The following is a 27722-nucleotide window of genomic DNA, read 5'->3' on the forward strand; positions in this document are numbered from 1 at the left end:
GAAGCTATGCTTTCACACCATCGTCCACATAGCCATCGTCAACAATAGTCCAAGGGGCAAGTTCAATTAAAAAGATTAACGGTATAAGAGGATGGAAAAAAGAAGAAATGTTAATTGCAATTGATGACATAGAGTTTAATGGATACTTAGTTCAGGAATATGCAAAAGAACATTGTATTCCTCCCTCATCAATACATTTTTGGATAAATGGAGTGACTCATATAAAACATACAAGGCCTCTTATAGTTATGATTTAGGAGGAGGAGGAGGCCAAGGTCATTGAGTGGTGTAAAGAGATGGCCCAATTGGGACATGGGAGAGAGTTGATACAAATCAAATCGTCAGTTGCTCAAATCTGTCAAGGGAGGCCAAACCCATTCAAATATGGGTTTCCTAGTAAATCATGATGGTTTGGGTTAAAAAAAAAGGTATCCAGACCTTGTATTGCATACAAATGAGGGCATTTACAGAGACAGAGCATTAAATTTGTGCCCTGCAGTTGTGTAGAAGTTCTATGACACTCTTTCTAGTCCTTTCGATAAACATTCTTATGGAGCAAACCATATATGGAACTGTGATGAAATAGGTTTATGCAGGTAATTGCCAAGAGAGAGATATGAAATGTGCCAAAGATTTTGCCTAAGAGTACGGAGTGGATAACCATTTTATGTTGTGCCAATGCAATTGGTACTTCAATCCCAGGATTTTATCTATTCAAAGGTAAAAATCAGCTGAAAAACTATATACAGAACAGTGAACTAGGTGCATGCATGGGTACACATCCCCATGCATGGATGACTAAAGAACTATTTTTAAGTTGTTTTTTCACTTTGCTACATCGGTGCCAGGTGGCGTCTCACCTAATAACATACAACTATTGATATTAGATGGCCATGGGAGCCACATGGCTATACAAACAATTGAGGAAGCAAACAATTTAGGCATTCACCTACTGACATTTCCTGCTCATACCACTCACATACTGCAACGCATTTATGTTAGTGTGTTTGGCACTTTCAAGAATTATTTCAGTTCGGAGTGTGTTGCATGGATGGCAAAGAATCCAGGGGTTGAGGTGAAAAGGTTCGAGGTAGCAGAGCTTGCAAGTAAAGCTTTTAAATGGGCTTTGACACCATTAAATACCAAGGATAGATTTAGGAGGATAGGAATCTGGCCACTGAATTATGATTCTCTTATGCATGATACTCGTTGTAGCCAAGCGTTTCATGTGGATGCTCAAGAAGAAGGGCATGTCCAAACAGGTGTTGAAGTGCAAGAAGTAGATGATGTGCTTGCAGGTGGTAATATGATTTCCATCTCTCAAGGAAACTTATATGATGAAGATGATGAAACTGTATGTGAAACAAAGTATAATCATGAACAAATTCACAGTAACATGGAGATCGTTTCACCAACTCAAGAACATGAACATCCTGTTGTTGATATTATTAATAACATTGTTGAACATGCAGTTGACAATGACCAATTGACATTGCCAAGACAAGTAACATGTCTGACAGACATAATCCATGATTAATATGAATGAAAATAATGTCTCAACAACCAATGAACAAAGCATGAACATGCCCTCACAACCAACATAATTGACCAGTGAAATTGTTCATTTTTTTGTGAACAACAGATCAATGGAAGAAGATGAAGCACATAATGAGGCATCAAATGAAGATAATGATATAGTTCAATTAGTTGCCGTAGATACTAAAAAGGAAGTACCAAGAAATGACATGCAAGTGGGAGGAGTGAAGAAGATACTTGGTCAGTTCTGAGAGTTACTAGTAGAGAGAGTATCAATGAAAAAAAGCAAGGTACACCGGGTAGTCTTCGTTTGGGCCAAAGTTCATAGTTACTTAGCTCAGGAGACTATATAAACCTGTTAGTTGAGTCTGAACAAAAAAAAAGAAATTGGGAAGAAGGAATTAAAATAGAAAAAAAAGGATCTAGTCAAGGAGAAGAAGGCGACAAGGATTTTTGTAGCACAACATCAAGCAGATGAAAGGCTTGAAAGAGATAAAGCAAGGAAAGTTAAGGACCAAAAAAATAAGATAGAAAGACAGGAAAAGGAATCAAGAAATAGACAAGAAATTCTTGAAAAGGAACAAGGGATGATCAATATGGTTGACAATGATGCAATCATAGCTGATGAAACTAGGATTACTTCAAACTCATTAGACAATATTGCAGATAATACATTATTGTTCCAAGACCTCATAAACATTCAAGTGCCTCACTATCAAAATGAGGGTTTACTCACTTGCCTTATTCATAGTAGAGGAGGTGTCATTTTTATGTATGCTCATTACACACCTCCACTTAATGCAAGGGTTAGTAGTGCAAATGTGAGGTATGGGTACTCAATTCCTCCATGGTTGGAAGGTGCGAATAGGACTAAATCATATGGTAACAATCAACCATTTCCTAATCAACCCTTTTTAGGTAGGCCAACCTACCTGGCTCAAGCAGGTAACTTGGAGAGTTTTGGCACTCAATATTCTCAAGGCCATAAAGAATAGGGGTGTCATATTTTTTTGCTTGTAACCACATTATGATGTGGATTTTCGATGGATTGTATCTTTTTCTTGTCACATAAATATTTTGGATTACAACCTAGGTTGTTTTATTTCATACTGTTTGCAGCATTGTAACCAAAATCGATTTTAGAAGGAACATCTATAGTCTATTATAATTTAGAAATCTTACTTGAGAATGCAAATGTGATTTTTTGTTATGCCTCAACACCCCAAATTATTTACAATACATTTATAACTGAGTTGTAAATGTGATGACAAATGAGTGAATAATCAAATCTTGAACAAGTGACTTATTTTAATATGAAAATTTCGTAAAACAGTGAACAACAAAAGTACATAGCTATTAGTTTCATATTCAAAAAGAACCTAGCATTCCATACATCAACAAATATGTCAAGGAACCTAATATTCCATACATCAACAAATATGGAGACATAGCAATAAAGAAGCTCGTCAATATGACAAGTTACAAAAGGACAACTTACTTCTAATTAAAACATAATACAAATGGGTAATGCACTCTCGGCATTGAATTTCCCTTGCAACCCAATTTACTTCGAATCCAAACGCAATACAAGGTTGCTCTTACAAATCAATTTACCTCCAATTCTACCAACTATGCACATTGAATGACTCTTACAAATGAATATAAAATGAAAAATGGGCTGGTAGACCAGATTTCTATGAGCATCATTTTACCTTTTGAAATCAATGCACTTCCAATTAAAATGCATTACAAATGAGCAATGCACTCTAGGCATTGAATTTCCCTTATAAACCAACATTCAATACATCAACAAATATGGAGATAGAGAAATAAAGAAGCTCCTCAAGATGGAAGTTTACAAAGGGACAACATAGATCCATCTGATATCAACTCAATAAGACAATAGGCTAAATCTGACCAGAACCAAAACCATTTCCAAAATTACATAAAATCTAGATTTCTCCACAAACCAGATGCCAAAGAGGAATGAAAAAACAATACGCAAGTACATTCGTTCCAACCCAAACACCTTTCAATTGTGCATTTGTTCCAACCAAAACATTAAGTAAAATTACATCTTTTAACTGTAAGTGAATCGGAAAATGAATTTGACAGATTAATGCGCTCACTGCATTTAAAGTATATGTCTAAGAAGTTCGAATGTGAAACCTCTGAATCTGAAATCCCTGCATATTATCATAGAAACTCTTCCAAACAATAGATAAATGAATTAAAACACAATGAAAATGGGTGGGACTGCCCACTATGAGCATCAAAATAACTTTATAAATAAATGTACCTCCAACTAAAACATAATACAAATGGGTAATTCACTCTTGGCATTGAATTTGCCTTATAACCCAATTTACTTTGAATCCAAACATAATACAAAGTTGCTCTTACAAATCAATTTACCTCCAATTTTGCCAACTGTGGACATTGAATGACTCTTATAAATGAATATACAATGCAAATGGGCTAGTAGACCAGCCCATTATGAGCATCAATTTACCTTTTTAAATCAATGCACTTCCAATTAAAACACAATAAAAATGGGCAATGCATTCTGGGCATTGAATTTCCCTTATAAACCAACATTCAATATGTCAACAAAGATGGAGACAGTCCAATAAAGAAGCTCCTCAAGATGGTAATTTAAAGCAGGACAAATTAGATCCATCTAATATAAACTAAATAAGGCAATAGACTAAATATTACGAGAACCAAAACCATTTCCAAAATGACATAAAATCTAGATTTCTCCACAAACTTGATGCCACAAAGGAATGAAAAAACAATACACAAGTACATTCGTTCCAACCCAAACATCTTTCAACTGTACATTTGTTCCAACCCAAAAATTAAGTGAAATTACATATTTTAATTGTAAGTGAATCAGAAAATGAATTTCATAGATTAATGCAGTCACTACATTTAAAGTATTTGTCTAAGAAGTTTGAATGTGAAACCTTTGAATGTGAAATCTCGACATATTATCATAGACTCACATCTTGTAACAATGTATTATGCCTAGCACTACAATTACATATAACATCATGCCCAACCATAAATACACAATGACAACATTTTAGTTTACATTTCATGAGATTGTAGCAATACTTCATGATGAAGCAACACATAACATTTACCCAAAATATTACTGTGAGACAATAGATGCTGGAACTTAGACAATCATGCATAGATTATGGCAATACATTATGATTGTGCAAGATTATAATGCCATTAAAAGCTACATGAATGAATTTCTCTTGCTATCTATGTAAGAAATTTATGTATAGCTACAACTATTGACTTGATACGATCTTCCCTACTCTACTGCATACATATATATGGGAAACTAACAATCTCATAGTCCTTAGAGAGGGCATATGTAAATAAAATAAAAGTTGAATACTAAGAAAAAAATAGTAACAATAGATATTATACAAGGAAAGACTAGAATAGTAAGCCACGGAGAATGTTATAAGCCACAACTAGAAGCATAAGTCAAAAAATCTTATACAAAGGAATACAACGGTTAGAGTTATAGTAAGCCATAGTCAACATGCTGAGTTTTTTTCATGAACCAACAATGTCATTCTATATGTCATCAAAAAGGGAAGTTCCACCGTGATACTAGCTTGAAGTGGATAACCAATGATACCATGATGTATTTTAAAATTCCAAATCAGACTTAAGGAGGAATGAGACCTCCATAGAGTTTGCATCATAGCAAGGAGATCTATACACTATTTAATTATGGTATGCATAGCGATCAACTTGGGGATGGTATATTATTTAACATCAATATCCAACATACAAGATTCTAATTTTAAATCCACATATATGATTACAGAATCATATCCATTATTCCACCCCTTTCTACTATGCAAATTAGTAACTATACACATCACTAAACTCTTCTAACTGTGTACAAAAAGACTAGTGGTGTATAGGGAAAACATACATAGTGTTGTAATCTAGCAACCATGTGCAAGTAGTTGGACAATCCAAGAATATTTGGGATATCAAAGGTAGTAAGGCTATTAAATGGTCATTGGTATAAGGTCAATAATTCTCCTCTAGACCACTGAAAGACTACAAACAATGTTGCCACCCCCTAGCTTATGAAGCTTGTCCCAATGACAAGACTAGGGATTCCATATATCTATTCCACCTCTACCCTACATATTGTGGTCAATTGTGGTGTGTACTAGTTTCCATCGGTAATCCTCCTCCACCCATTAGTGAATGAGGGATTACAGAGATGAAAATATTCACCCTTTCTCATTTCATGGAATCAAGAGATTGCCCTCCCCCCTGAGGTTGCTCAACAACTCCACCCAGTTCTGGGAATCTAGAGTGTACCAAATATGAGCACTTAGTAAGTAAACTGGTCTAGAGAAGCTAGAGGCCTCCACCCATCAGTATATGAGGGACTCTAGAAATGAAAATTGTCCAACCTCGGTCAACTTGAGTACCCTAGAGAACCTGAACGCTAGTTCCATTAACATAAAACAAGCAAAATCGACAAAAATCAGAAGAAAATGCAGAAAAATATAGAAAAAATGATAAGAGCTAATTTCCCGTAAGGCCTCCATTCTTTAGCCTATGAGGGACTCTAGACATGAAAATTTTCCACCCTTAGTCAACTCGAATACCCCACAGAACCTGAACGCTAGTTCCATTAACATAAAACAAGCATAATCGACAAAAATCATAAGAAAATACAGAAAATTTGTTATAAGAGCTAATTTCCCAGTAGATTCAAGTGTTAAAAAACACAACAGTGCAACAAGAGAAAAAAGAACAAAAATCCCAATAGCAAGTTTAGGTGTTGAAAAACATAGTGGCTTGTATGATTTATAATCCTATCGATAGATGCATAAGACATCACCATGTCCAAACGTCCACCAGACCTCGCCAGACCTGCAACCAAAACTTGTAAGACATGAAAAAATTAGGAAATAGCAAAAACATACAAACAAATTATAGACAATTTGAAATAAACCCATATATTTATCAATTTACCTTCAACCTCGAACAGGTTAGAATTTCGTATTGGCTCATTCCCAAACAACAGGCCGCGAGAACGAAACAATGACCAAGGTATGTGTAAACCCTCGATGGTGTAGAACGAACAACAACAACGTCATTTATAAACTCCCAACCCCGCAGAGCATTTAACAACAACAACAGATTTAAACCTACCTCGAAATAGGTAAAGCAACAAAACCCCAAACCTCGAATAGCAATGGCAGGTGCAATCAAACAACCACAGCATAAACCCTAAACTGCTCACAAACCACTGCAAGCAACCTCTCTCGGTGATCAGGTCAAGAATGGCGGACAAGACGCACAAGTATTGGAGCCATCTGGTGCCATCAGCGACAGAGCGCATCGCCCACACATTGGACTTGAACAAAACAACACAGGACAGAGCTAACATCAGAGAAAACAATCAGAATGAAACCCTAAATGATGATGTCTGTAGTAAGTTAAATGACCCCACCCACCACAAGACATGGCAAGCTTCACTCACCGAGTGCCATATACCAAAAACAAGTATCCATGTGGAAAATGATGAGGTGGAAAGGAGTGCGCACAAGTAATTGCCTCGCTCGCTCGCTCCCTCCCTCCCGTGTGGCTCAAATTATCACGAAGCAAAATTATTGATATATGCTTTTATCTTTAGCACTTGCTCTTTTTTCAATATAAGTGACCTTGCACATATTTCAAATTATGAAAAATGCAAAACATTAATATATGTTTTTAGTTTAATATGGCACATAACGTCATTTTTTTACTTTTGAGTTTGACTTTTTTCATTACTGTCCCATGTGAATGGTTTTTAATATATTTCAAATGGTGAAGGAAGCATAAAAGTTTCATACATGCTTTTAATTAAGTAACATTTTGCAATAAGATTTTCTAACAATGTGAATGGTTTTAAACAGGTTATAAAACAAGCGAAAGACAAAAAAATCCAAACGAATTTATGAATTCAGTTAATATTTTTTATTTAAAATAATTAATTATTCTCAAAACATTTACATTCATTATCGTTTGGTCTCTATTTTTTTGTAAGTATACTTTAGGTCTATTTGGATTCATTAGTGTGGGTATAGATTTTATGTTGGTATAAATTCATTTCTTTTTTTTTGGATAATGTATAAAAAGGAGTAATATTAAAATATTTTATTTCTAGTTTAATTAGTATAGATTTATTTTAAATATAAATCTAAAATGAGTTGAGAGGGATCTAATTTTTTTAAATGCAATTTTTTTATGAACTAATATTATTTAAATAATTTGTATAGTTATCTAATTTTTTTTATATTTTTTTACTTTTTAAAATTTGTATATGGGCCAAGATGAGTGAAATTTCAACTTTGATGATGGACGGAGAGGATTGCACATCATACTGGGTTGTAGAATGATCCTCTCGACTCAATTGATTAATTACTAAATATTGAATCGCATATATGAAATTATTTTTCTTAGATAGATAGTTAAACTTAACTATTTGTAAATCAAAACTTATTTAAACACCATTTTTTAGAATTATTAAATATTTTTATTTTATATATATATATATAATATATATATATATATATATATAATAAAAATATTTAATAATTCTAAAAAATGGTGTTTAAATAAGTTTTGATTTACAAATAGTTAAGTTTAACTATCTATCTAAGAAAAATAATTTCATATATGCGATTCAATATTTAATTCTCAAAATTACTATCCTCACATTGTATTTAATAATTTTATAAACAAGTTAGAGAAGTAGTTTTGTAGCTTAATTAATGTATATTGATAATGATTATGTCAACTAATATTACTTTGGATTTAGTTTAATTATGAGGCTAATGAGAATTCATTCTTATTTTAGTAATTTTACTTATTTTCTAAAGATATTTTTTTTATAGGAAAAATTGTAATTTTATTCCACCTGAAAACCAAGGAACAAAATTACATTTACAGATGTTTGAAATCATTCTTTTAGATGAACCATTTGGTCAATGCCAAAAAGGAAAAAAATAAACAAAAAAAATGTTAAATGAATTTCTTGAGTCAAAACTAGTGTATAACTCGTGCCCAAAAACACAAAACCAAACTGAAAGGAGAACTTGCGACTAAGAAAAAATTCTTAGTTAGCCTTTTCTACCCTTCTTCTTCTTCTTCTCTACTTTTCACCATCCTCCTTGATGGAAACTATATGTTACAATGATTGGTTGGTTCTCTTATTTTTTCCTATACTATTCCGTATCTAAATAAGGATGTTTGAATCCGCTAATTTCCTTCTTCTTTTGCATTGCTTGGCCTGGATTTCCTTCTGTACATGGATTTTGCGAACTTATAGCCAATATTTCTTCTTTGTTGGTTCCTTTGTTTGTTGAATATGTTTGTGGGTTTAGGTTTCCCTCAATTATGGAATCCTCTTCCTCTTCTTCCTTGGGTTGTTGTGCTAGAAATTTCCATCCCTTAGGCTTATTAGCTAGTTTATTTTTCTTCCTGCGATCTCTCTTTGCCAAAGGACATGAGGATTGTAAATGTGCACTTTGTAGACAAAACTAGCACACGAATGATTTATTCTCATAATCTAAGAATTGAGTCCAACACTTCTTTTTGTTTGTTAGGAGAATACGATGAGGTAGTTCTTTGTTGAGGCCTACCTCTACACAAATTCTGGCAAAAGTATAAATTGATTCTTTTGTTCTTTGTACATACATCTTGATGTATCTCCCAAGCATGTTACCAACTCCTTCTAGAAATTTTGGATGCTAGAATTTAAGGGTTAAATTATGAAATCTTACCCAGACTAGAATTTTGGAGACCACCATTAAGTTGGCATCAAATTTTGCGAACCATCGAGTGATAAACAATCTCGCATTTCCCTAGAAGCATGGACCCTCTTGTAAAATATATTTTGTGATCTTTGATAATTCAAATTTTACGATTGAGAAGCCCTAGAGCATAGGTAAACCTCACAATTTACTGTCCAAGTCGTAAAATTCCATTCGAAGAGATCCATGTGTTTTCGCTATAAACAATTAAACGAACAAATGTCTGCGTGAGATTGACAGGTTGTATGAATATTAGTTATCTATGGTACATCTATTATCATTTCCATAATTTGATTCATCTGCTCCACAATATGGGGCTCATGAATGTGAGATTTTTCTAAAGTTTACATGATGCATAATATTTTCTTTTAAGGTCATCTTTGAATGAAGTAGATCCATGGAATGGTCCCTTAGGGTTATTTGATCTAGACAAACCACTCCACATCCTCAGGTTAATGATGATCATGGTGTTTTGTTCTACGCCATGGTCTTTTAGCTATTGATAATCCTGCATAGATCTATCAACAAATATAAGACTTTGCAAGTCCATTGGAATATTCAATTTGTTATGGATCTCTCTTTTCAAATATCGTACCAAAAAGTGATTTTGAATGCCCATGAGGATCGATATTCCTGATGATTCTGAAAATATTTGGAATATTGTACCCTTGCCTGGAACATGTTATTTCTCGCATTTTTATGATGAACATTCATTTGGGAAAAAATATGCCTTTATCCTAGGTCTCATGGACCTTGGGGGACCCTCCTTGCCATCTTCATCATATTCTACCAAGAGTCGAGGTGGATAACCCAAGTCTAATATTGTACACAAGAGAGCTACTAGATATGTAGAAAGGTTAGGTGGATCTCTTACATAGTCTATTTCCATCGCCAAAACCATGTCCCACCACCAATCTATTGTCCCTTTTTCTTTGTCACCTAAATCTATATCTTTTAGAACATGATTGCATAGATCTACAGAGGACCTACCATCATTACTTGTATCTTTAGAGAAAATCATAGATTTTTAGTTATAACAATAATATAACATTGATATTCTAAGTTTGGGTTAATGATATATATTTTTTGGATAAATATATATCTTGAGGAAATTCAATAGAAATTTTCCCTCATTCCAAGGATGTTACCCAAATTAAAATATATTTATTATAGCTCAAGGATGATACAACAATATACCCGTTAATATATGAACATATCACTTTTGAGAACCAACCATGAGTGGGTAGGATAACTATCCTCCTCTCAACCACACAGACTAGACCTAATTTAAAAGTCGTGGTTAATGATTTATTTGTGATACATTAACTTTCTCTTATTCTTTATTTCATTCTTGGAGAGGCTTTCATTAAATTTAGCTTTGATGATGCTTTTTCGTATTATCTATATTTTAAGGACAACCTTATCTAGGCATTAGACTTTAGTGGAATTCAAATTAGTTCTAGAAGTACTCATATTCTAGTGCAACACATTTGATTCCTTTATTGTTATCATTCAATTTTCCTCTTCCATTGGCATTGCACTACAACTACCCATCACTTAATATTTATTATCAACTAGTGCAAAGTTTCAAGGTTAACACCCTCATTGGCCAAAACCATCGCTCAATAGACCAATCTAGAGCATCCCTTAGAAAGGATTGTATGAATTCTTATGTTATTCATTTGGATAATTGAAATTAAGTTCTATTCTAATCTCCATACATGATGCACAATGGGAATTAGCTTCATGGATCCATCATTGTATTGGAAGTTTTCCTCCATGTCATTCTTAATAATCCAAAATAAAACCCATAAGAGGATATATATATATATATATATATATATATATATGAGGGGAATTTTTTAAATAAATAACTCATGTCTCCTCATGGGAGTTGGTTATCAAACATGTCAAACAGACAAAATATGTTTTCATCACAACATAAAAAACTAGCAACTAAATTGTTAGATTTCTTCCTGCACATGGTTTTAAAAAAAGGCTTATTCGACGTGTTCAAAGAAGTTAAACAAGACATTTTTAAGGATATATATATAAAAACCATAAGATAGGAACACATTCATATAGCTATTCAAAAATATTCAAAAAAAATTAGAACAAAACGAAAAGGGAGAAACAAAAAACTAAAACCATATACTATATGGAATACTTGAATAAACCTAACATAATTCATTATTAAATAGTCACCTGGTGATAAGATTTGATTGAATCTACTTCAAAATACCTCCTCCCTCGGAGGGTTTGTAGAAAATCCTTGTTTTAGTGATATGGGAGGATCCCAAATGCCTCAAAATTTAGTATCCCCAAACGATGATGAAAATATTTTCATGTCAAAGACTTCAATGAGACCTTTCTGATAGAACTTGAACAATCTGAAAAAGAATTCATATGAGAATGTTATGGTATTTTTATGTTTTTAAATATAAGCAAAAGGAAGGAGAAATAAAATACATGGCATGTCATATGAAGGACACATGGCATGCCAATATAGATGACATGGCAAGCCATGTAAGTGATACATGGTAGGGTCGTATAGATGACATGGAAGATCATACAATTATGTGGCATTCAAGCTAGTAAGACAATTTTCAAACATATGGTAGGATCTAGAAATGATGTGTGGCACAAGTGTTAGCTGGGTGGATGATATGACAAGCTAACTCATTGGATGATTGTAAAAACCCAAATTTCTTATCCTCATGTACACAATGTAAATATTTTTTAAATTAAAAGGTTGATAGAGGGACACATATTCCATTTCTTAAGGTAGGATATTGCTTGAGGGAATTGTTGATATAAAGTATCAGTCCTTGGTTGGCTGAGGGGATATTTTAATTGGGATGTTTAAGGTTCTTTGTTGCATGAATATGAACTTTTTTTATATTCATTAAAGGTTGGTTGGTGTGTTTTGATGGATTGGTTATCAAAATTAAGTTGGGTTATATGGGAAGTACACAGGCCCATGATTCCTTGGAAAACATTACAAGCTAAAGAGGATAGGAGTGATGAAAATTAGATTGTATTAGAAGCAAGGATAATGGGAGGAAATCACTGGGTAGGATAGAAAAGAGAAGGTGGAGGAAAGGAAATCCCCCCCCCCTCTCATTAGAGTCTCCTATTTGACTCGCATAGATCAAAGGAGAATAGTAGTGGAAAAGAGAAGGGAGTTCAACCTCATTCACTGACCTAAGAATTCACACACTTAATAAACATTCAGCAGATAACAAGGGAGAAGCTAGAGAGAAAGCATGAATTAAAGCTATGTTTTTGAACTCTGAGGAGAGTAATAAACCAACTATATGCCCTTTTGAAACTTGATGGGAATAAACATTACAAAGAGTAACAATCTATGTTTAAGAGGAAGGAAACATGGCCTAGTGATGCTCTGGAACAAATGTGTATTCGTTGAAGGTTACCCTCTGAAGGCACTCCACCTGAAGATTTGGAATATGGCTTGGGGCTAAAAATTACAAGTAATAGTGGTTGTGGTGTGTCTATGATTTGGTGGAGAGTCATTGTCCAAGACTTAGTTTCCCTGCAAAATATTGTTGGCATTATGATATAGGTGTTGTCATTGATGGCAACTCACTCAGATGATAGATCACATTGCAACAGATCAATAGCAAAGAATTAATGATCAGAATACAAAGAATGAAGAAAAAGAGGTATACACAGGTTCACCTTGACAAATGAGCATATACATGCGGGTTAACAGACCAAAAAGAGAGTATAATGTACACATGCACTTCCATAGAATGAAAAGTGCGTATATCTTGGAAAACTAAGTTTTGGTCCAAGGTATTTGGTCCATGGTATTTTGATCCATAGTGTTGTTTCATGGTATTTGGTTCGAGGTATTGAACCTAGGTATTGGGTCCAAGGTATTGGTCCTAAGTGGTTTTGGTCCATGGTATTGAAAGGCCTAAAACTATATAAGGAGGAGAAGATCATTAGGCCAAGGTGTGCAAGGATTGAATATCTGATGAACTGTGAGATCCAGTATGTAGGTTATGGGTTTGTGATGTTTTTCTTGATCTAAACCAAGGATGCACCTATGTGGATCAAGATCTTAAGGCTTGTGATGTATTATCATTATCTGGTTTGATCATGGATAGACTAGATCTGAATTACCTACGCATATTTTATTCTATAATTGTTATGATCTAGGTATGATAATGTCTGGAATCGCTCGAAAGTTATGAGTAAATATTTACAGATCTGTACGCGGGTTCGCTTTGGTAAAAGCACGTATACACACTGGTTCGACTCATCAGAGTATCATATACGTGATGAAATGTGATATCTAAATTTGTAGATGGTTCCAGTGGTTGTTGCAGAGTTCTGGGTTCTGCTTTGTGTTCTGGTGACAGGTCTTCAGTGATTCAGTTATGGGTGATTCACAAATTGATGGTTTAGTGTTCAATTATTGGTTAATGCAATAGTTGTATTGCAGTGGTGATTGGTTTTGACCTTCAAAGTTGTTGATGGGTCTAGTATGAAAATTGGATGAAACGTGGCCTTCAGATTTATGGTGTTGTGTTCTAGGAGCATCCAGTCTAGAAATTTATGAAACGTGGTCCCTGGAGGAAGAGAGAAGGTCGTAGCCTTCTGTAGGTCGATGCCTACATACTAGTAAACATATCGTCTAATACAAGAGCTAGGGGGTTGGAGCTCCCTTCCAATAGCAGCTAGAAAACGAGTGAAGGTTGTAGCCTTCACTAGGCCAGCGCCTATGTAATGGTAAACATATCAGCTAGTACAAGAGCCAGGGGGTTGTAGCTCCCTTCCAGCAGTAGCTGGAGATGAGAGAATGTTGTAGCCTTCTACAGGTGGGTGCCTGCATACTGGTATTAGTCTACGCCAGTATAAGATTATAAACAAGTTTTCTTATATTAAAAGGAAGACAACAACAGGTGGTTTTTGTCCCGCATTGGGTTTCCAGCTTATATCATGGTGTTCAGGTGTGTTTATTATGTGTGATGGTCTGTTTTGTTTTTGCTGCACCTAGTTACTCTTTATATGTTTAATGAAGTACTGATGCACTGATTAAAAGATCAACATATGATGAATTAACTGAATCATAAGTTTGTTGGATATACGCTAGTTTCCTTAAACACAGTTGCGTGTACATGCGGGTTACCTTCATCGAAGTAGCATATATGAATTTGAGTATGAAAAAGGAAAAATATTATTGACTTGACTAATACTGATTGACCCCCCCCTCTTAGTATTATTTCCAACAAATATAAGGTAAGTTCTCTCTTCAACATCCTTAACTAAAAATGCATTTATGTGTTTTCATTTTTGGGTTCTTATGACTATAATGAGCTTGTGTTTGTGTTTCTTGAATGAAATGGTGCTTATAAATGTGATGAACATGAGTATAATTCATCGCTAGTTTGATTTATTTTATCTTTAAAATAGATGATTGTGCTACTGATATACATAATGAATAACATGTTGTGTAAAATGTAAGGGCATTGTAAGGATCTGTGGGGATATGAACTAAATCATGAAACTAATGGACATAAGAAATCATTTCATTACATGTATAATGGTCACATATGAGACTACATGTTTAATAGGGTCTGTGTATATACATACACACACACACACACACACACACACACACACACACACATATATATATATATATATATATATATATATATATATATATATATATATATATATATATATATATATATATATATCTACATTGGTTAGAATCTCATGAATAAATTTATGAGGTGTTGTGTTATGCAGAGGAATCACCCCTCTTTTAAATATAGCAACCCATGATCCTTACATGAAGGTTTTCCCAATCTTGCATTTTCAGTAGCATGCATTCTCGCGAGTACTGGTGTAGATGTATGTGCAAAATTGTCAATGGCTAAATGCTCTTGAAACTCTTGAGTGATGTCGTTCAGCCCCATATAGAATGTCTTTGAGGCATGAAGCCTCTAGTGTGTAGTAAGGAAGGTGGTGGCCCTTTGGGAGTTCAACGCAAGTCATTGATGGAGGAAGACCATCAAGTCTCCACCATCGGCAAGCATGGAATCTCTTGTCAAAAAACAGGGAATGCCAAGGGACTAAACAGTCGTAGGTGTGGCTCTGTCAAAATTTTAAGAGGATATCACCAATGGGTGTTTAGCAGGCCATGGATTCCATAGAGGAGTGCCATCGTAGAGCTAATTGACTATAGAACCATTGCAACTGAGCTACAAAGCAAACCATATTTGAATGGTGGAGTATGCACAACGCAGTGTAGCGACAAGGCAAGGCGGAGTAGTAGAATTATAAGTTAATTTGGGTAAAATTGTGTGACTCGTTAGATGGAAACCCTAGCCATGGACACTTGATATTGGCATGCCCATAATTTCCCTAACATGATTGGATGAACGAAGATGATGTGGCTCAAAGATTCTATCCCATAATATTTAGCTTACATCATAAAAAATTTGGCGAGATGACATTAGCCATAAAACAATAGTGGACACGCTATCTTGGAAGTTATACTATCCCCAGAGAGGTGGGCCACTTAACAATTTGGCCTAGTGGTTTAACATGCCAACCGATAATCTATGTTATTTGATGGGGAGGGACCCACTTAACAAGTCAGCACAAAAGGATCACCTTGGGACGTTCATAAGAGTGCATGCAAAAGGGAGCAAGGTGAATGGTGCCCGATTATGTGGCACTGATACCACATGTGTCAATCGAGAGCGAGGGGCATGCGAGGGTGTGAACCTCCAACCCACATGTCTTGGAGGGACCCACCCTAGCGTAGGCATCAGGATGTCATGGTGAGGTATTCACTTAGGCCAATTAGAGATAATGATGTGCAAAGGTGAGAACCACCTATCCACATAGGCCCGTAGGTCTCACCCGAGAGGAATAAAGGGCAGCAGGATGTGATGACTGGGAGAGAACAAGAGAAATGATGTAAGTCATGTGACACTAGTTGGGTGCACACCTCAGTTGGTGGATAATTAGTCCCATATGATGAATCAACTTGATACTGTGACCCCAAAAAAGTAAGGAGGTGTAGTAAAGGAGTGTGCTAGGATAATGGAATCAAGGTGATGTGGCACAGGTTGTGGTGGTAGTGGAGATATAGAGTGGCAAACCAATAGGAAAGGAGGTCATGAAACCATTCCATACACATAAGCTTGATAATAAGGACCTGATAGATAAGGAGCATGCTAAGGAACTTTGGGGTGGGGAAAATGGGATGACGTGTCCTCGAGGTCCCTAACCTGGAGGATTAAATTAGGGTAGTGAATGAGAAATCCAGGATGATGTGGTGGGGCCACCACTCAAAAGAAAAAAATAGTTCCTTAGGGATAAGATGATGGAGATTGTGTCACGATACCCCCTCCCCATGGCATCAATAGGGAGGGCGGCGGTGTAGTGAAATCATTGTGGGTCCTCATTTGTGGCACAAATTTTGTTGGATGTCTGATGAAGGCCCTGAAACCACAAGTTAGAACTTTGATTACGAATCCATTCTGACCAATTAATCGATGAGCATGTCATGCTAGCGCAAACTGTGGATAGGGAGAATTGTTGGACAAGAGTCCTTGGATTTATGGAGTGTTAAGCATGACAATGGAAGGTGTTGTTGGTGGGGAATATATATATATATATATATATATGAACAAAAGAAAAAGGTAATGTAAATTTTCCCACTCTTCTAATAGCACAAGAAGGGTTAGATTAGGAGTGGGAGCCACCCTATGGGGTAAGATGGGTGTGCTTGTTACATTGATGTGGAAAGGCTAACAAGGCAGGGTGTTCACCATGTTCCAAGTGGACCAATCCTATGGTGACATATAGACCAATCATGTGTGCCACATGGAACCTTGGTTTGGAAAAGGGAATCTTTATTGTTGTGGAATGTCTAAATCGGGAATCAAATCCCTAACCTCGTGCAAGTAGGAAGAACAACCTTACTAATATAGAAATGAATAGTTGTTGGAATAAAAATGGCGTAAATTGTATTTAGAATTTCAGTTTAATGAGGTAGCAATAAAGGAATGCCATGAGCTTGACCCTGCGATCGCCTGTAACCAACATTTTACTTTACCTCCAATAGAAAATACATGCATAACAAATCTTAGCGATATAACCAATGTATGCACATGGGCTAAGGTTTGTTAGGGTTTCCATCATATTTTTTATTTATTATATTTAATATGGTTGGTTGGGGATGAAACCTCTACCATTAAGCCACATTACTGTGGTTTTGAAGAAGAGGTTGCTCCATGGCTTATGCGTATTTTTTATCATTGTGTATGTGATAAAACATTATTTTTATGCCTTATTGGAGATCATATAATGGATATATTGTGCTATAGGATTCTTTGATGATTTTGTACAACTGCAGAGTAGAGAGCGATCTTTTGATATTGAGTACTTTGAAGTAATTTTGGTTAATTTCCATTGCAATTAAAGAGGGAACTCCATTAGAATTAGACTCAGAGATGAATCCCACATTAGGTGAACTATATTATCAATCTCATTGTGTTCCTTTTATTTATATACAATAATTTACTTCTATTCATAACCCTTTCAACTGCTTTTATCAAGTTTGGTATCTCACATTCTGTTAGAGAGGTCAAATCAAAGGCTCATAATAAAATATTTGGGTCATGTTTGGTATCAGAGTTTATTGAGTTAGTCCGATTTCATTTCTGAGTGTGGATGATTACCAGGTATAAGCTCAAGAAGAGAGAATTTGAACTTGAATATTATAATCCCAAAGTTGTACATTCAAGGGATCTACTCCAAAGAGGAGAGACATCTTCACCAATACGAGAGAATCCTTTTAACTCTTGGTCAAATTTTCTCAAGGAATTCAATCAATTGTAGTCAAGGGTGGAAGAGATCTATAATGAAAGAGGACTTTGAACAAGAGAATGCACCATTCAAGTCAAATACTATGGTGATCATCCCCCTCTTCCTCCTTCTACTTATCCTTTAAGACAACCTTCTTCTCCTTCTCATTCTCCACAACCATCTGCTTGTAATAAGATTGCTTCAATGAAGTCATAGAAGTTGGATGTCAAGCTCAACTTGCCAATGTTTAATGACAGGCTTAATTAAAAGAGATTAGATAATTGGATTCAACAAATAGAATGTTTATTATCATATTTAAGATATTTTTGAAGAAAAGAAAAAGGTTCAATTTCCCTCTCTTCGACATGAAGGTATACCACTAGTTTGGTGAGAAAGTAAACTTTGAGAAGGTAGCATACATAAAGTAAGCTCCTTTATTCAAGGTTAGAATTCACTAATTCATTTAGGAAAGAATTATATCCTATAGAATGTAGTTAGATATCAATCATGGAATGGAAAAAATTGAGATAAGGAGAAGGAAAAACCATGAAAAGTTTTGCTAAAGAATTTTGGAAGAAGACCTTACCTTCAAATATTTCTTTACATTATTTGGAAATGCTTTTAAAATACATAGGTGCATTAGATAGTTACTTTTGCCATACTATTTTTTTATTTAATTCCACTAATTTGGTTGAAGTATGTGTCCAAGCTACTCATCCTGAGTTAGGAGAAAGGATGTACACATTGGTTCTACAAAGGAGTAACCATCCAAGTTCTCTAAAGAAAATTTCAAGCGAAAAAGGAAAGGAGAGAAGGCTTCTACAATGAAGAAATAAGAGGCAAAACCTACGTTCTCTCATTGTAAAAAGGAAAGGCATGATGATTCTCACTATTGGAAGCTACATTTTAAGCTAAGGCCTCAAAGGTTTGAAGGGAAAATAAATAAAAATACTATTGCAATAGTACAATAAGATTTGGGATATTATTCAACAGATGAAACCCAAGTCATAATTATAAGGGTGCATGGTAAGACATTTTATCATGCTAGTTATAGTTCTTTTATTCCATATGCTAGTTTTGAAAGTAGGAGAAGTAAGATTTTTCACATGAGGGTGATAATTAAGCATAAACAAGTTGATATTCTTTTTTATATTGGTTCCCAAGTGAACTTAATATCTGAAGTATTTCTCAAGAAACTAGGATTAGAGGAAACACTTCATAAGAAACCTTATCCTGTCGATTTGGTATGTGATGATGCAAAGCTACAAGTAACAAAGTAGTGTAAACTTGTATTTTGTATCACTTCAAAATTTGTTGATGAGGTTGAATTAGATGTGGTTCCTCTAGATATTTGTGGTAGTGTATTGGTAAGCCCTTATTTCTATGAAAAGAAATCCATATTATTCAATAAGGAGAACAAATATCACCTCACCAACAATGGGTTTGAGTATATTGTATGAGGACACAACATGAAGACTAAATTACGACCTTTTAGTGTAGCGAAATGAGGAGACTCATAAATGATAGAAGAAATTTTGTACTCCTGGTTGTGAAAGAAAATAAGGTAAAACAATAAGATTCTTTTAAGGATTGCGATCCTTTTGATAAGGATGAATCAATTAAACTCATTTCTAATTATGATAAGAAATTATATGAACATAAAAGATTTCCTCCCAAGAGGGATACTCAACATGAGATTTAGAAATAAGAAAGTTCTTCTCTTCCTAATGTTGAAATGTATAATATGTATGTGATTGAGAATGAAGACATCAAAAATCAAGTTCAAGACTTTCTTGAAAAGGGAGCCATCAGGACTAGTTCCTATGGATGTGGATCTCTTATGGTGATGGTACCAAAGAAGTATGGTACATGGATAATGTGTGTTGACAATAGTGCAATAAAAAAAATCATTGGAAATAATCAAAACCCTCTTCCTCATATCAATGATTTGTTAGATCAATTAAAAGATGTAATTTATTTTAATAACATATACTTGCAAAAAAGTTGTTATCATCATATTCATATTGCCTAAGTGATGTTTCTGAAACATATTTCAAAACAAAGCAAGGATTTTTTAAATGGTTACTTATGCCTTTTGGGATTTGTAATGTCGTACCAAAATTTGTATGTGTGATGAATGATATTTTTCAACCATTCATTGGTGACTTTGTCATTGTCTACTTCGACCATATACTTGTATTTTGCATAACTTGGAATGAGTATGTCAAGAATGTTATAAAGATATTTGACAGTTCAAAAATGGAGAAGTTGTATCTAAAATTGTCAAGGGGTGAATATGGAAAGACATCATTAGTGTACTTGGGTTACATCGTAGGGGGTTGTGAGTTAAACACATATCCATATAAAGTGGTGATTGTAAAATGGCCCAAGCCTACATTAGTAATAGAAGTTAGAACCCCTTTAGGAGAAGCCCTATTTTGGATAAAATTTATTGCTAAATTCTCATTTATTGAATCCACTTTACATTATTTTACTAGCATGAAACAAGTCTCTCAGTGGCTAGGCAGGCAAGAGAAAGTCTTTAATGAATTGAAATAAAACATTAGCACAAAAATGACATTAAAATTTCTATATTTGCAGTAGTTGTTTGAGATATAGACTGATTAAAGTGGATATACCAGGGAAGTAATTTTTATGCAACAACTTGTGGATCGATTCAAAAAAATGTGTATTTTGATGCCCTATAAGAAGCAAGTGCAATTTGAACATCCTGCACTGGTGTTATTTCAACATGTTTTGGCTCACTTTGTATTGCCCTCTATTATTTTAGATAGGGATTCCATCTTTTTGAGAGAATTTTAGGTCAATCTTATTGAGATTAATGGAAACCAAGATGAAGATGAGTATTGCTTTTAATCCATAGACCAACAATCAAACATAGGTCTTCATTAAGGCTCTAATACAGTTTATTTGAGTATACTATAGTAAACATCCTAATATTTGGGATGAACAGCTACTTCATGTGCAACATGCCTACACGAGAGCATTGCATTCCTCTACACAAAGTTCTCCATTCAAAAAAAAATTGGGTACTTACCAAAGTCTCCACTAGATTTGGTTTTCAAGGGAGATGATGATTATGATAGGCCTAGAGATGAAGATAAAGTCTGAAAATTATTCCAAGAGATCCAATTAATGCATCAGATAATACATGAATAGTTGGAGAAGAGAAAATCTCGGTACAAGGTTAGGCACGATAAAATTAGATAGATCATTACTTCCATGTTGGTGATTGGGTTTGGTTGCATATCAACAAATATAGATAGAACGAGTTGAAAGTCTCAATTCACTCTATCATGGCCCATTTAATATTTTGGAGAAGATTGGCACTAATTCCTTCCACATAGATTTTGTTGGGTCCCTATAATACTAGTGATTACCCCATTACTATTGTAGTTATACCTCTTATTTATATTGTTGTGCCCCTATTACCCCCATATTGTTATTTCTGTGCCCCATAGAATCCCTCTATTGTTATTTTTGTGGCTTTATATTATTATTGTTAGGTCGGCTGGATTATATTGTGACTCCTTAGACTCCTCTATATAGAAAGGAAGTTTTGTCATTTGTATCATCGAAGAATTGTTCATTTATGTAATGTAAAGGAGGTTTCCCCCTCGAAGAGGCTGAATTCTAAGGCGTTGATCTATCTTTTCTATCTTTTCTTGAGTTGGTTTCATAACATTTGGTATCAGAGCTTTGGATTCTAGGGTTTCGCTACTCCAAACAGGTCATCGTGGTATTTTCACTATAACTTTTTTTCTGTGACGTTTTAGAAGTCGCAAGAAAAAACCCATTTGAGAAGAAAGCATGCTGAACCTTGGGTCTGAATTTTAGAGCTTTTCGCGTGATATTTGTGGAGATATGATCTGAGGAAGTTGGTCTTTTTGCAGACTCCTGAATTACATTCAAAACAGGTGACCTGGGGAAAATCGTCATAACCTTCTCTCTGGGGATCGGATTGAAATTTTGTAAGAAGGTACAGAAAGAGGATGGACTGTAGTTTGTTGTGTGTGTGTTTCATATTCAAAGGTTTAAACAGTGACTCGGGACACGTCATACAAGTTCGCTCTACTGAACCAGTCTAAAAGCAAGTCACTGTGGGAGATTTCACATAACTCTTCCTTGGAGAATCTAATTTGGCTCAAACTTGTGGCATTCGAAAGAGGACGTAGAAGGCTACTACAAGTAGCAATTTCAGAACTGGATGATCCGAAATTACAGAGATACATCAGATTCAATATCAGGCTTCTATAAAGTGAAAAAAGGTGTGTAGTTTTTTTTTAAATTTTTGTGTAAGCTTGGTTTAACGGAATTCAAAGGGCATAGTAAAGATTTATTATCAGTAATTGATGCCCTGAGGAAAGAAAATGCAAAAACCTAGTAACAAACCTGAAAGCTCTAGCATGACTCATGAAGAAGAGGAAGAAATGCTACATGATATATCAAAATTACAAGAACAAGTGCAACAAATGTCACGCTCACAAAAGCTAACAGCAGCTAAGATAAGTGGCGTGGAATCTAAGATAAAGGGCATGGAAGCTAATATGGATGATTCAAAGATAGATTTGAAGAGAGACATGGCAGATTTGAAGATAGATTTGAAGACAAACATGGAAGAATTGAAGAAGTTGCTACAAGAAAGGGTCACTAATGGTGAAAAGGTAGTAAAGGAAACTCATGATGAGAACAAAAGAAATGTTAATCATGATTCCATAGACGCTAATGTTGGATTGAAGAATCACCATATTCCAAAAATCGATATGAGGAAGTTTGATGGCAAGGATCCCGCCACATGGATGTTACAGATGGAGCAATTCTTCGATCTCAATAATGTGCAAAACACACAAAAGGTACGTATGGCAACTGTATATTTGGAACCAAATCAGTTTGTATGGTATCAATGGCTTTGCTCTCGTAAACAATTTATCACTTGGGCAATTTTTATGGAAGAATTGATAGCACATTATGAAGATACAAAAAGCAACACTTTTTTTAGCCAATTGATAAGTCTCAAACAAAAGGGTTCAGTAATGGAGCACATTGAGGAGTTACAGAACTTGAACATAAGGGTAAAAGATATTCCAGAGGAGCATAGGATTGATGTGTTCATAGGGTCTTTAAAGGATAATATCCAACATGATGTTCGCCTTTGGGAACCTGATTCATTAGAGAAGGCATTCAGGTTAGCAAGAAAAATGGAAAGCAAAATTATGGCAACCAGGAAGCATACCACTCACAACTATAAAGATGGAAGCATTGTTGACCCTAGTCTTCCACAACCTATAAGGTTGACACCACAAAAATTGGAAGAAAAAAGAGGAAAAGGGCTTTGTTACAGTTGTGATAGCAAATACACTAAAGGTCATAAGTGTGCTAAGAAGAAATTATTCTACATAGATTGTGAAGAGGAAGAAGAAAAGGAGCAAGAAAGGTCAAAAGAAGAAGATATACTCCAGGAACAAAGCCTAGATGAAGAACAAATAAATCCAACCATATCTTGTAATGCATTGGTGGGAATTACCACTCCTCAAATCATCAAGATAGAAGGACAAATCAAGAAGAAAAAGGTAATAGTGTTGATTGATTCAGGAAGCACCCAAAATTTTATTCATTGTAGGGTAGCAAAAGAATTGAATTGCTTCCTATATCCAGCACCAGAGTGTCAAGTGATGATTGCAAATGGAGGAACAATAAATTGCTCTGGAAAGTGCCATAATATCAAGCTATCCATGGGAGAATATGTATTGACTAGCCCAATGCTTTCCATTCCAATGGGAGGTGCTGATGTTGTACTAGGAGTCCAATGGCTACAATCCTTGGGTACAATAGCTTTTAATTTTCAAGAACCTTTCATCAAATTTTCTATGGAAGGAAAGGAATTTGAATTAAGGGGTATTGCAGGGAAACCAGGAAAGATAATTAGCTCTAATGGCATGACAAAGCTTCTAAAAAAGGAGCAAAGAGGTGTAATTGCACAATTATGTTCGCTAGATGTTTCCACATTGGAATCATCTATTTCTCCAGATCTCCAAAAAGTCCTAGACAATCATTCCAAGGTATTTGAGACTCCAAAAGGTCTCCCACCTATGCGTGATCATGATCATGCTATTCATCTGATTCCAGGAAGTGTTCCTCCAAACATCAGGCCGTACAGATATCCCTATGTCCAAAAAAGTGAAATTGAACGTATGGTTGCAGAAATGCTAGAGGCTGGTATAATTCAACCGAGTCAAAGTTCTTTCTCAGCTCCAGTAGTATTGGTGCACAAGAAGGATGGATCATGGCGCATGTGTCCGGATTATAGGGAGCTCAACAAGCTCACTATTAAAGATAAGTTCCTCATTCCTGTTATTGATGAATTACTGGATGAATTGCATGGATCAATTTACTTCACCAAGTTGGATCTTCGTTCGAGATATCATCAAATCAGAATGAAGATTGAAGACATTCCGAAAATGGCATTTAGAACTCATGAGGGTCATTATGAATTTTTGGTCATGCCTTTTGGCCTTACCAATGCACCTTCAACATTTCAAGGTTTGATGAATTCAATTTTCAAACCATTCCTCAGAAAATTTTTGTTAGTATTTTTTGATGATGTATTAATCTACAGCAAGTCTTGGAAGGATCATGTTGAACATGTTGATAGGGTGTTATAACTATTGGAGGAGAAACAATTATATGAAAAAAGATCCGAATGTTTCTTTGGAGTCCAGGAGGTGGAATATTTGGGTCATATTGTAGCTCATGAAGGAGTTAAGGTAGACCCTAGCAAAATTAAAGCCATTAAGGAATGGAAAATCTCCACATCCATAAAGCATCTGCAAGGATTTCTTGGGTTGACAGGGTATTATCGCAAGTTTGTTAAGAATTATGGGAGAATAGTAGCACCTCTAACAACATTATTGAAGAAAGATTCATTTTCATGGACTCCGGAAGCAACAAAGGCCTTTGAACATCTTAAAGAGGCAATGTGCCAAGCACTGATCTTAGCTACACCGGACTTCACAAAAACCTTTATTGTGGAATGTGATGCTTCAGGAAATGGAATTGGTGCTATTCTAATGCAAGATGAAAGACCCATTGCTTTTGAAAGTTGTCCAATCAAGGGAAATTTTTTAAGCAAATCTATTTATGAGAAGGAAATGTTGGCAATACTCCATGCACTTAAGAAATGGCGACCCTACCTAATGGGAAGACACTTCAAGGTAAAAACGGATCATGATAGCCTTAAATACTTTTTAGAACAAAGATTATCCTCTGAAGAGCAACAAAAGTGGGTCACAAAGATGTTGGGTTATGACTTTGAAATCATCTACAAAAAAGGGAAGCAAAATGTGGTGGCAAATGCACTCTCAAGAAAGGATGAGGATGTGGAAGCATTGTTGTGTGCCATTTCTATTATCCAACCAGATTGGATAAACGAAGAAAGGGAGGAATGGAAGAATGACGAAGAAGTGTGGGCACTTATTCGAAAGCTACAACAAGATTCCAGTACTTCTGATACATTTAGCTGGCAAAATGATTTGTTATGGTACAAAGATCGCTTATACCTCTGTAAGAATTCCCAGCTAAAACAAAAGATTCTTATGGAATTGCACACTTCTCCCTTAGGAGGGCACTCAGGATTTTTAAAAACTTACCACAGGGTTAAGAAGGAATTTTTTTGGGATGGCCTTAAATCAGATATTCAAAAGTTTGTGGCGGAATGTTTGGTTTGCCAGCAAAATAAAGTTGAAACAATTAAGACACCGGGTCTATTACAACCTTTATCCATTCCAAGCCAACGTTGGGAGGAGGTTTCAATGGATTTTATTACAGGTTTACCCAAGTCTGAGGGAAAGAGTGTCATCATGGTGGTAGTTGACAGACTTACCAAGTATGCACACTTTTGTGCATTATCACATCCATTTAAAGCCAGTACAGTTTCTACTGCATTTATGGAAATAGTTCAAAAGCTACATGGAAACCCAAAGATTATTGTAAGTGACAGAGATCCCATTTTCACTGGAAATTTTTGGACAGAATTATTTTCTTGTCTTGGTACTCAGTTAGCTCATAGCTCATCTTATCATCCTCAATCTGATGGGCAAACTGAGATAGTAAACAAATGTTTGGAAGGATATCTTCGTTACTTTTTATCTGATAAACAGACACAATGGGTCAAATGGTTGACTTTGGCTGAATTGTGGTATAACACTTCCTTCCATACAACAAAAAAATGACCCCATTTATGGCACTTTATGGGTATCAACCACCATCCATCACATCATATTTAAGAGAAAACTCTAAGGTTCAGGTAGTGGAACATCACATCGAACATCAACAACAAGTCCTCCAACTCTTAAAGGATAACCTCGTGTTGGCACAAAATAGAATGAAACAACAGGTAGATCAACATCGCAGTGAAAGAAGTTTTGATGTAAGTGATTGGGTATTCCTACGGCTACAACCATATAAGAAAATGTCCCTAAAGAAAGCTAAGAAGGATAATAAATTATCACCAAAGTATTATGGTCCGTACAAGGTGTTGCAAAAGATTGGTACTATGGCATACAAATTGGAGCTTCCTGCAGCTTCTCGATTGCACCCAGTTTTCCATGTTTCATGTTTAAAGAAGGTTATAGGTGACAAGCTCCCAATTCAAACAATATTGCCAGAACTTGACGAGGAAGGAAAAATTATATTGGAACCGGAAGCAGTCACAGAAACAAGAACTCGACAGCTACGAAATCGATCAATTTCAGAGTATCTTATCAAGTGGAAGAACTTATCCGCTGAAGATTCCACATGGAAGGATGAGAATTTTATCCAGAAGTATCCAGAACTACTCAAGCGTTGAGGACAACACTTTTTTGAAGGAGAGGGGCATGTTGGGTCCCTATAATACTACTGATTACCCCATTACTATTGTATTTATACCCCTTATTTATATTGTTGTGCCCCTATTACCCCCATATTGTTATTTTTGTGCCCCATAGAATCCCTCTATTGTTATTTTTGTGGCTTTATATTATTATTGTTAGGTCGGCTGGATTATATTGTGACTCCTTAGACTCCTATATATAGAAAGTAGGTTTTGTCATTTGTATCATCGAAGAATTGTTCATTTATGTAATGTAAAGGAGGTTTCCCCCTCGAAGAGGCTGAATTCTAAGGTGTTGATCTATCTTTTCTATCTTTTCTTGAGCTGGTTTCATAACAGATTTACCTTCGTACATGTAGATGTATTCAATTGCAAAAGTGGATAACTTGAAAATATATGAGATGGAAATTATCATACATTAGGATGAGAGTATTCAAGTTCATGACATTGATGATTTTTCTCTAGAGTATCTGAAAGAGTTGCAAGAAGATGCCATTTTGGATAGGAAGATAGGAAAATGTGGAGTCTCTTTCAGTGGCACATAAGTGGATGAATCTAAGAAAATAATGATCGATTTGAGA

This window comes from Pinus tabuliformis, chromosome 8, assembly GCF_031772625.1.
Source record: "Pinus tabuliformis cultivar Carrire ecotype Pingquan chromosome 8, CPIR1, whole genome shotgun sequence".
NCBI lineage: Eukaryota > Viridiplantae > Streptophyta > Pinopsida > Pinales > Pinaceae > Pinus > Pinus tabuliformis.